Source organism: Periplaneta americana, chromosome 6, assembly GCF_040183065.1.
Source record: "Periplaneta americana isolate PAMFEO1 chromosome 6, P.americana_PAMFEO1_priV1, whole genome shotgun sequence".
Classification (NCBI taxonomy): domain Eukaryota; kingdom Metazoa; phylum Arthropoda; class Insecta; order Blattodea; family Blattidae; genus Periplaneta; species Periplaneta americana.
The window spans coordinates 42,641,739-42,654,797 of NC_091122.1; positions in this window are offsets into that span (position 1 = coordinate 42,641,739).

Consider the following 13,059-nt stretch of genomic DNA (forward strand, 5'->3'; position numbering starts at 1 on the left):
ATTATTATTATTATTATTATTATTATTATTATTATTATTATCATATTCCTATGAAGGACATGAGACATCACAAACTCTTCTATATTAGAAATTCTAAATCTTCCTCGCCGGCCTCCAGATGTATTAAAAATGCTAACTTACATGTAGGCGATTTCGATCCATTCAATGTATACAAGTAGGCCTATTAGAATATGGCAATGTCTTTGCTAATATTATTTGCGTAATCCTTATACACAAATTGGTGGTAAGAATCAACTCCTTTTCCTAATATTTTATAGTATTAATTCTTGTAAATTAATTATTGTAATCTATGTTCTTTATTTTGTTGTTAACTCAAGTATTTAATTTGTACCATAGTTGTTCATTTTATTGTATTAAATGCATCACTGTGCTGGACATTTATTGGCTAATGGCTGTTGTCCAGCACATAAATATCAATAAATAAATAAATAAATAAACAAACAAACAAACAAACAAACAAACAAACAAATAAAAATGTAAGTAAGTAAATAAATAAATAAATAAACTTACTTACAAATGGCTTCTAAGGACTACGGAGGTTCATTGCCGCCCTCACATAAGCCCGACATCGGTCCCTATCCTGTGCAAGATTAATCCAGTCTCTATCATCATATACAACCTCCCTCAAATCCATTTTAATATTATCCTCCCATCTGCGTCTCGGCCTCCCCAAAGGTATTTTTCCCTCCGGTCTCCCAACTAACACACTATATGCATTTCTGGATTCGCCCATACGTGCTACATGCCCTGCCCATCTCAAACGTCTAGATTTAATTTTCCTAATTATGTCAGATGAAGAATACAATGCGTGCAGTTCTGGGTTGTGTAACTTTGTCCATTCTCCTGTAATTTCATCCGTCTTAGCTCGAAATATTTTCCTAAAAACCTTATTCTCAAACACCTTTATTCTCTGTTCCTCTCTCAAAGTGAGAGTCCAAGTTTCACAACCATACAATAAATAAATAAACAAATAAATAAATAAATAACTAATAAATAATAATAATCATAATAATAATAATTTTTATTATTATTATCATAAAATAAGGTCATGTAATGCGATATAAGCCACATTTTGAATGAAAATAATCCTTCTATTTACTTCGTCGAATATTTCATTCATTTATACTTTTCTGCCCAGAGGCAATCTATCACTGAAAACCTACATTCTCCATCTTCCTCTTTGTTAATTTTCATTCTATCTTATTGTTAGAACTCCAGATAATTTTGCTTTTAAATTCCGTTTCATCCGAAATAATCTTCCTATAGACTAGTCATTCCAAGTTTCATCCAAGATTAACGTAATTAGTTATTATGGTACTTTCTTCAAGGCGATACATTCCAAAAGTTCAACATATTGAACTTTTCTAAGTTTATCTACCAATTATTTTATAGATAAATACGTCATGTCACTTATTTGTCGTCCTATGACGTCGTAATGAATCCGGAGCTTTCGTTCGTTAGACAGAAGCTGAATGGTCAGCTGTAATCATTATAATTATTGAAAATTATTATAATTATCGTGTTACATTCTCTGTGTATTTATCTTTTTTCTGTGAAGGAGATAAAAATCATTTCCTGTCTTCAATTCACTCCCTTGCTTTAACGGACTCAACTTTCTACACTAATCAGCTGCTCTCTACTTCTTCACGTGTTTTTGTATAGCATTATGTCTATCAAACTTGTCGACCATTTACATTCCTCTGGATCTCACATTCCTGCGTTTCACTCTCACATAATTGAAGGAAAAGACGTTATCACGGCGAGGGAAAGGTTATTGATTTTAATACTGGATCATGCAAATAACTTTAAAAATACAAATTAAGTTTCTGTTATTGAAAGTATTTAGTATTTTAGTATTTATTCATTTAACCGGTAGAGATAAGGCCGTCAGGCCCCTCTACCAGAAGATTCCAACTATAATATGAAGAATAAAATTACAATTAGTATTAAATTTACAATTACAATTACAAATGAAATTACAATTAGTATTAAATTTACAATTACAATTACAATAAAAATCGAAGTACGAAAAGATTAACTGACTAATTAAAGCTAGATAATTTATCAACAGTAATCTCACTAGACGTTTTGATTTATCTAGAGAAAATCAAAACTCGAGTGGGATTTAATTGACTATTACACGATTAGAAGAAAGTATATAAAGATTAGAAGTAACGAAGTACACCAATACAATAAAATATTAATTGACTTACGAAAATACAACTGTCTTCAAATGTATTATTGTACCATCTCAACATTACAAATATTACGCTAGATGCATGCTAGATGGCAGTAGTGTCTTTATACAGACACTGTAATGATTAATATTCAATAAATCTTAACATTAATCAATCTCTGATACGTGACTATCCATAATATCATATAGCAGAAGTTCTTTTTATCCTCCTAGAGCAGAAGCTATAACATAACCTAACTAATATACACAAGTGTTAGAAAAGTTATATTTAACGACGATGACATAAAAAATAAACATGAATAATTTTAAAAGGAATAATTATTGAATGTACAATTTTCAAATTTGAATGTGGTTGGTGGTTCAATTGATGTTATATTGGACGTGTGCGTAATAGAAGTGGAACTCGTTGATTTAGGCCTATATGGTGTATTCAACTTATTCAGAATTTCCGAATGAATAATTTTAAAAGGAATAATTATTGAATGTACAATTTTCAAATTTGAATGTGGTTGGTGGTTCAATTGATGTTATATTGCTCGTGTGCATAATAGAAGTGGAACTCGTTGATTTAGGCCTACATGGTGTATTCAACTTATTCAGGATTTCCGAATGGTGCTCTTCATTTATTTGTAAATCGGATTTCAGAAGATGCATAGGTATGATCAGTGATTTTGATTAATTCTTGTTCTTGAATGCCAATGCGAGTCATATTTGAAACTGCTGTGCATCGACTGGAGTGGTTTGTAATTTTATATATATTTTTGACGTCCAGACCAGCGCAGTTTCAAATGTTGGCAAACAAAGAAACAAATACTAGGGACGCGATAAAATTAAACAAATGCTAGAGACGCGATAAAATTAAACAAATGCTAGGGACGCGATAAAATTGTGCGATAAGCAGCCATGATTGGGTGAAATACGTCCTTTCGTACCGTTTTATTGGTCGAAAGTAGTATGACGTAGTAAGAGTGTAATAGTCATAGAAAAACAAAGAATATTTTATATTTACTGAATTACAAATGAAACCTAGAATAACAAAATTGTATAGTGATGAAATTACTGGATATTGAAATATTTTGTGATAGATTAAGGAAACTATTTACAAGAAATCAATTACTGACCAAGTTCCTAGTAAGGTTGCGTTTGAATTCAATTTGATTTCGACAGTCCCTGATGCTAGCAGGTAGCGAATTCCAGAGTCTTGGCAGGGCTATTGTGAAAGAGAATGAGTATGAGGAGGTGCGATGGGATGGTATTGTTAGTATTGTTTCATGACGAGAGCGTGTGTTCAGATTATGGTGGGAAGAAAGGTAAGTGAAGCGAGACGACAAGTACGAAGGAATAGAAGAGTTCAAGATTTCGAAGAGAAAGAGAAATGAATGTAAATTTCTTTTCTTATCTAGTTTAAGCCAACCTATTGCTTACAGGGATGGGGTAATATGATCGTATTTACGAACATTGCTTAGAAAACGTACGGTACACACAAATTATGAGCACGTTGAAGTTTCGTTTTGTTTTCGCTGGAGAGGTCAGTGAGTAAAATGTCAGCATAGTCAAAATAGGGAAATACGAGTGTCTGCACAAGGGAATTTTTTTAACAAGAGGGCAGATGAACATTTATCTTTTTTAGCACATGGATAATAGAATACACTTTTCTGCAGGTTTCTGTGATTTGCATGTCCCAGTTGAGATTATTATCCATGAAAGTCTTGAATAGTGATAAACAGAGACCGGAAGTTTAGGCATTATGAATCATTAAAATAGGCAGGCAAAAAGGCATCATAAATAGCTAAAATAGGCAGGCAAAAAGGCATTATAAATAGCTAAAATACGCAATAAAAGGCAATGAAACTATACAAATGAATTTAAATATTAACGTATGATTTCATTTGCTTATTTCACTAATAGCGTTGACTGTTGTTTGAAAGCTCAAAATTGCGAAATTGATATTAAGTTTATGTTTTTGTTTCATAATAAATGTGGGGAACCGAAGAATTATATGTAGGCTATGCAGGGTTATTTTTTTATTTTAATGTACCGAAGTACATATGATATTTCCATGCAGATATTCTGCGTCATCAGACGATGAAAGAGTAATGGAACGGAGAAAAATTCTTTCCGGCGCCGGGATTTGAACCCGGGTTTTCAGCTCTACGTGCTGATGCTTCATCCACCAAGCCACACCGGATACAACCCCGGCGTCGGACAGAATCGTCTCAGATTAAGCTCCAACTCTTGGGTTCCCTCTAGTGGCCGCCCTCTGCACTACGCCATAAATGTCTATGAACGTAGGACCGAAGTCCACACATGTGCTGAGGTGCACTCGTAATGAGTGACTAGTTGGCCGGGATACGACGGAATGAGCGCCGTTGTATGATGACGCAGAATATCTGCATGGCAATATCATATGTATTTCGGTACATTAAAATTATATATATGATATTCGTAAATCATTTCGTGATTTAAGGCGGCGCTTATTCCGTCGGATCCCGGCCAACTAGTCACTCATAACGAGTGCACCTCAGCACATGTGTGGACTTCAGTCCCACGTTCATAGACATCTATGACGTAGTGCAGAGGGCGGCCACTAGAGGGAACCCAAGAGTTGGAGCTTAATCTGAGACGATTCTGTCCGACGCCGGGGTTGTATCTGGTGTGGCTTAGTGGATAAAGCATCAGCACGTAGAGCTGAAAACCCGGGTTCAAATCCCGGCGCCGGAGAGAATTTTTCTCCGTTCCACTACTCTTTCATCGTATACAGGATTAACCGTAAATAACGTAATTAATTTCAGGAGGTTATTCTTTGAGATATTTCAAACCAAAAGTTCCGTACAATTTTGCTCGTTTTTGCTTTGTTTTCGAGATAAAAATAGTATTATATGAAATATTTCATAGCGTGTTTTGGGTAAGCCATTAATTTAATTCTCAATACTCTCAGTCAATTTAAGAGAGCAGTGTATTATGATAAAAAAAAAATATTGAAATAATTTTCGTTAAGTCCTTCAAATGTGCAGAAATTTGATCCGAGCAAATGTAACGAAAACTTACATTTGTTCGTATTAAATTTCTGCACAATTAAGGATAAAACTAAAATTCGTTCAATAATTTATTATCATAATACACTGCTCTCTTAAATTCACTGATCTTATAGGGAATTAAATCAGTAGCTTTCCAAAATATTCTATGGAATATTCATATGAAACAATTTTTATCTAGAAAAGAAAGCAAAAACGAGCAAAATTGTATAGAACTTTTTTGTTTGAAACGTCTCAAAAAATAACCCCCTGAAATTAAGCACATTACTTTCGATTCGTCCTGTATATTTTAATCATTATAATCGTCTTTAACACTAATATTATCACTTTGCTACAAGCATACTTTCTCTTCCGATCTCTGCATGTTCCATTCAGACTCTTTTTCCATCATTCTTTCTACCGTACCTCTTCCAATTTAGCTCTTGTAAGTTTGCAAACTTTCAAAATGTGATTTGTTAAAGTACGTTGTTCTAAGATATATTTTTTTACCTTGTCCAGCGCATACGACATATAACAAAGCAGCAAGTGCTTCATATGTGGATTAGATCACTCTATCACTTAACCGTCAGTTCATTTTGATAATACGCATGAAATTAACAGCGTTTATGTCGGATTCAGTCGTAGAAGGATTCCGTTTCCTAGCAACGACAGAGAGCAGAATATTGTCGCTTACAGTGTAGCTATATTGCGTAGTTAAAGTAGGATATTGTTTTGCGACATACTACTAGCCATTGCAATTTATTTGTAAATTCTAATGCATATTAAATGGAATCAACTGGTTTGAATGGCACGGTATTGTTAGATGCATTTGTAAAACGAGTTAAATTTATCATGGTTTTCAGTTTCTAATTAAATGTTAATTAATTTTGTATTCAGTGAATAAGCAAATAATAAAGCAAGTTAATAATAAATAACCGTAAGGAAGTTGGAAAATTGATTAAATAAAGCAACAAACATGTACGAAAAAGTTAATGAGTGAAAAATAACTAACATGTAAATAAAGAAACAACAAATATGTTATAACAATACTTAGGAAGAAAAGTAAGAAAGGAACATACTTTCTTATCTGCTTAACCTCACCTTTTTCGTACTTGACATACTATTGCCGGTACAGGAGGGAGTTTCATTGGTTCGAACACTAGAATCTCACAATTTCAGCTTTGCTATGTTAACGTAGTTTTTTCTTTGTTTGAAGTGTGTATACATTTTTTGGCACCTTCTGTATGCAATTTATTCCTGATACAAGATATGATACATGCGTTATTTATTTTTCCAATTATTTTGTGAGAAGAAAATGTTTACCCTTTTAGTTGTTAATTTTTTAATTTTTTTAAACTTTTCATATCTTCAACACATGGTGATTTGAATACTTTCAACAGCAGAAGAAAACATATGTCAGTTTACTTCACATGTTTCTGGGATTTATGTGCAAAATTTCACTGAGATTGGAGGAAAACTGTATTCTTTAGAACATTTTGAATGTTAAAAAATGTTGAAAATTGTAAAATCGAGAAAACGAGTATCGAAGTACAGCATATGTATATGATATACACTATCCATATCCTTCCTATACAGATCTACCACATACATTTTTCTCGTACATAACAGTGCAAAATTTGAACTGAATGAAAAGTAAAATTAGTTAGAATGACTATTACACTTTTACTACGTCACACTACTTTTGACCAATAAAACGGTACGAAAGGACGTGTCCACACCTGTGGAGTAACGGTCAGTGCGTCTGGCCTTGAAACCAGGTGGCCCGGGTTCGAATCCCGGTCGGGGCAAGTTACCTGGTTGAGGTTTTTTCCGGGATTTTCCCTCAACCCAATACGAGCAAATGCTGGGTAACTTTCGGTGCTGGACCCCGGACTCATTTCACCGGTATTATCACCTTCATATCATTCAGACGCTAAATAACCTAGATGTTGATACAGCGTCGTAAAATAACCCAATAAAAAAACGAAAGGACGTCTTTCAACTAATCATGGCTGCTTATCTCACAATTTTATCGCGTTCCTAGCATTTGTTTAATTTTATCGCGCCCCTAGCATTTCTTTATTTTTATCACTACCCTAGCATTTGTTTCTTTGTTTGCCAACATTTCAAACTGCACTGGTCTGGACGTCAAAAAACAGAAAATTACAAACCAATGCAGTCGATGCACAGCAGTTTCAATTATGACTTGCATTGGCATTCAAGAACAAGAATTAATAAAGATCACTGGTCATAGCTATGCATATTCCCTGAAACCCTATTTACAAATAAATGGAGAGCACCATTCGGAAATCCTGAATAAGTTGAGGGATACACCATGTACATCAACGAGTTCACTTCTTTTACGGACACGTCCAATATAACATCAACTGAACCACCAACCACTAAAACATTCAAATTTGAAAATTGTACTTTCAGTAATTGTTTCTTTTAAAACTATTCACGTTTATTTTTTATTTCATCACCGTTAATTAAAACGTTTCTTGTTTATTTCATCATCCCTAATTAAAACTTTTCTAACACTCGTTTATATTATTTAGGTTATGTTTGTTATAGCTTCTTCTATATGATATTATGGACAGTCACGTATCAGAGATTGTTTAATACTAAGATTTATTGAAAATCATCTGTCAAGTGACGTTGATTACTGGGATCCGGATGATTGAAGTGGAATGCAAATGTTTTAATGAAAATGAAACTGAATCTACAAAGCCTTCTTAACTAGTAACCGTCCACAGAGTTGAATGAAGATTCCATAGTTGGCACAACTGATAAGAAAACAACTAATCATAACACACTACTGCCATCTAGCGTAATGTTGAGATGGTACAATAATACATTTGAAGACAGTTGTATTTTCGTAAGCCAATTAATATTTTGTTGTATTGGAGTACTTCGTTACTTCTAATCTTTATATACTTTCTTCTAATCGTGTAATAGTCAATTAAATCCCACTCGAGTTTGGTTTTCTCCAGATAAATGAAAACCTCCAGTGAGATTACTGTTGAAAAACAAAGTCTGTCTGAATGACAGCTGAGTGTCAGTTTAAAGGGCTGCAGCTCCACGCAGGCGCTGGTCTCTTTAAATTCGTCCTTAGGGGCTTCTAATTGTCTATGGCTAAAATGAGCACGTATGTAGAAAACTGAAACATTTTATTTTTTTTAGAGTTAAAACAATTTCCATTTTTAATGTTTTTTTTCGTTATTTTCATCGATCCATAGCCTTAATTTTTAGTCTAAACGGTAAAATCTAATTAAAATTTTAAACGGAAGCACATTCCGGTCCAACTACAGCATTGGGTAAAGCATTCCAGTTCCTGATGACTCGGTTTAGAAATTAAAAATTTCCAATTCTGCGTATAATAATAAATCTTTGTCTGAAACTTAAGGGTGTGCAGACATACTCCGTTGCCCAGTTCATGTTCTTATTCTTATATTAACGTAAGAATCATAATTATGGTATAATAAATTGGGTGGAGTAGCATCATTTGTACTTAATCCATTAACTTTATTACACAGAAGATTAATAAAAAATTTGTCTAACCAAAAATATGGATAACCCAACAAATTTAATTTATACAGATTTTAAACTATTAACTACTGAAGAAATTTATAACTATAATTTACTAACTTACTATCACAGAAATCAAATAAAAGATAAATCTAATCGACATGAATATCGTACTTGAAGACAAAAGTCTACTTTCCCATTAATTGAGCCTAGATGTCATACAAGTGCAGCTCTTAAACGTGGTGCTAGTTTCGGCCCAAGACTTTATAATAAAATTACAAACCATTTTCCAAATTTTAAATATTTTAAAATTGAAGTTTTTAAAAAGGAAATTTATAAAAGTATTCATGATATATAATATTAACAAATGTATATTTTTTACCTTTTATTTCTATCGACTATATTCATGTTTTTATTGAATATCACTGGCTTCTGTCTGATTGTCAATTTGTATTAAATTCGTTTTTTCTCTCTTTTTCTCTTTTTTTTTTTTTTTGCTCGTGTGTTATTTATTGGTATGAAATAAGTTGATTACTGTAGTTAGTAAACTGTCTTTTTAAATTTTATGTTATATTATTGGCTAAGAACACACCTTACACGAGCCTGGCTCTTACGGTAGTGGCTAGAAACATTTTTGTTTTATAATTTTAATTTGTACTCGCTAGCTAGCTAGTTAAATAAATAAATAAATAAATAAATAAATAAATAAATAAATAAATAAATAAATAAATAAATAAATAAATAAATAAATAAATAAATAAATAAATAAATAAATAAATAAATAAATAAATAAATAAATAAATAAATAAATAAATAAATAAATAAATAAATAAATAAATAAAAAATAAATAAATAAATAAATAAATAAATAAATAAATAAGACCACCTCTGTGGTGTAGGGGTCAGCATGCTGGTCTCTTACGCAGAGGGCCCGGGTTCGATTCCCTGTCGGGTTGAATTTCCTGGTTGAGGTTTTTCAGGGTTTTTCCTCAACCGTAAGGAAAATGCCAGGAAATTCGGGCCACAACATCCCTGAAAATCACCGGCCTCATTCATCACCGAAATCATATTCACAACAAATCAGTGACATATTGTATAAACAGTCGCCATCTAGTTCACAACAATAGAATCAGTCTCAACAATAGTATACAGGCCTTCTGATTTCACCCAAAGATTAACTCGCGATATGGCCAAAGATGTTAAAGCGAGTATAAATAACAGCGAGGAAAAAATAAATAAATAAATAAATAAATAAATAAATAAATAAATAAATAAATAAATAAATAAATAAATAAATAAATTTAAAATATTGTTAAGATAGATTTCTAGGTCATAGCCATTTTATATATTTGCTTTTAAATCAAGATTTGTTACTTTTTACTAAAAATATGTATTTTACGTGCATCATTACCGGATAGATTGAAGCGTAACATTCAGTATCCGTTCATTAATTTAAAACAAATCGCTTACATAGATATTTGGTCAAATGGTATGTCCGAAACCACGTTTCCGTAAAAACGTGTACGAAAATCTCGAAATATATTTCTTGCAGTGCCGTCGTACTTACTCTTATACGTCGTATAATGAAAAAGGAAATGAGTAACATTTTTATTATTAAAAAATAACCAACAAAAACTATAATTAACCTGACTGACTGATGACATTGATGACGAACAGCGAACGATTCTGAACGGCCTCCTGCAAAGCTCCATGCCATTAATAACAGTGGTTAACCCTCTCAGGAATGTTCACAGGTCCTACTGACTTCAAAGTTTGCAATTCTGTACATCACACGATAAAAGCTAGCAAGTAGTGAATCACTTTACGACACATTCTGTAGCGGGATACTTGTTTGCTGTGACGCGAGTAGTCACGATGCAGCATCCCACCAGGTAGCAGCAGTAGTACCATGTACCCTATCATTACGCCAGCCTAGGAGGCGTTCCTAAAATGAACCGTACCTACCTATATAGCAAAATAAAAACAACCCGGAGCTGAAATAATTACCGCCAGTCGATATAAAATCGAACACAAATGTTAATGTCCCTTCGTCTTATCTTCACGCCTGATAATGCACTACAGGATGTAGCGCTAATGAGTTTGTGTGTCGGGATCTCCAGCAATTACTCACTTGGTAATGCAGCACTACAAACGTTAATACAAGCTACTTCATCTAGATCAGCCTCTCTTTCTATTGTTCTTCCATTCATGCAGCTATCCTTTATTTAAGTCATACATTTCCCCTTCTTAACTTGTATCTTTCTTCATTATTTTTAGTATATTCATTCATTTATTCATACATTCATTCTCTTTCCTTTGTACAACTGTTCTTTATTACTTCTCTCTCTCTCTCTCTCTCCTTTCCTCTACATTTAAATCAATAAATTATTATATTTTAGTTTAGAATATATTTTTGTGCGAGATCGTGCGTATTTGCTTGGTTTTCGCACAAAACCAATCCGCGGAAAGTCTAAAATTCCACATTCAGTATTCCCAACGTAACACACATAACAATTTCCCTCTTCTTACCGCTTAAGGGGAGAGGATGGTATTTTTTGGTGAAAAATGAGTAAATTAAAAAAAATCCTTAAAATACTCTGTGATATGTGTGGAATGCATAGCATAACATTTTGTGGGTATTTGTGCCCTTATCAGATGTTGAGTCGCCATTTTTAAACTTCCTGCGTTATGGATTTTTAAATCATTCGCCCACTTTTATTGTTGTTTCCGGTAAATTAAATTTTCAAAAAAAATTTTTTTCTTCTTTAAAATACCCTTTGATATATGTGGAATGCATTGCATAACATTTTGTGGGTATTTGTGCCCTTATCGGATGTTGAGACGTCATTTTTAAACTTCCTGCGCTATGGATTTTTAAATCACACGCCCACTTTTATCGGTTTCCAGTAACTTCATTTTTTTTTTGCTACATTGCCAGACAAAAATGGATATAATTTCTTAACTATTAAAGATACATGCATGAAATTTAGAACACACACATTCTTTAGACTATTAGGAAACTTTTCTCTATAACAGAATTTTGTTAATTGATTTCATTTTAAAAATACGTCCGTTTGTTTGCAAGAAAGGAAATCAGAAAATTGTTATTAAATTTTAATTGTTTATTTTACAAACGTAGGGACTAATATCAAAATTCTGTTAGATAGTTTGTAGAACATGCTTTTGCAAATACATTGCAAAAAACTGTTTGAATCTATCTTTAAAAATGGTTTAGATATATCGGTTTTAGTACAATCCTGCATTGGGTATATTTTTTTTCCAAATTTGGACCCCCAAATAATTTTTTCAAAATATTTTTATTTGGTTAAGTTGCCACAGCTATGAGCTCTCTACATACAAAAAATTAATATTTTACACCAAATAGGAAAAAAGTTAAAAAAAATACCATCCTCTCCCCTTAAGTGACATATTGATTTTACTGCTTTAGACTTTTAACATATTATTTTTAGAGACGTTCAATATAGTAATAATAATTATAAATTGGAAACTTACCACTGCAATTTCACCTAAATTGCACTGTTAATTATTGTTTTTAAATATTTGCAAAAATTAAGTAAACTCTACAACTCCACTAAAGTTACTGCATTCGTGATGCAAGTAACATTAAGGAAGCCGTGAAAAAATCAACAAGATTCCATAGACTGAGGGAAAAAAAAGACAGACGTATATCACGGCCTGCTGAAGTATAGTAAACACAGAAAACATTTTAAAGCGACAATGTGGAAGATAGATATTTTTGTTTTGCAAATTTGCCGACATTGAACAGAAACTAAGATGGAGATTTCATTGCATCTAATTAGAAATTCCTCTTTCAGGTATGTAATAAACGATCTTCGCACAAAATAATGTACGATACACGAGCGGTATGTTTTCTTTAAATTCTCGGAAATTAAAAAAGCTCAACTACGTTTCGCTTTTTCAAACTTTTCCTCGAACATGAAAACGTCAACATACCGCTCTTGTAACGCATATTACTATTTCACTCACTCACTCACTCACTCACTCACTCACTCACTCACTCACTCACTCACTCACTCACTCACTCACTCACTCACTCACTCACTCACTCACTCACTCACTCACTCACTCACTCACTCACCCACCCACCCACCCACCCACCCACTCACTCACTCACTCACTCACTCACTCACTCACTCACTCACTCAATCTTCATCTCTTTACAATGATAGGCGCTTACAATTTTGTTTATAATAAAGGTCCTCGGCTAACTACATGCCAGTAATGACTAAAATAGTGTACATTGCGGCCAAGGGACGA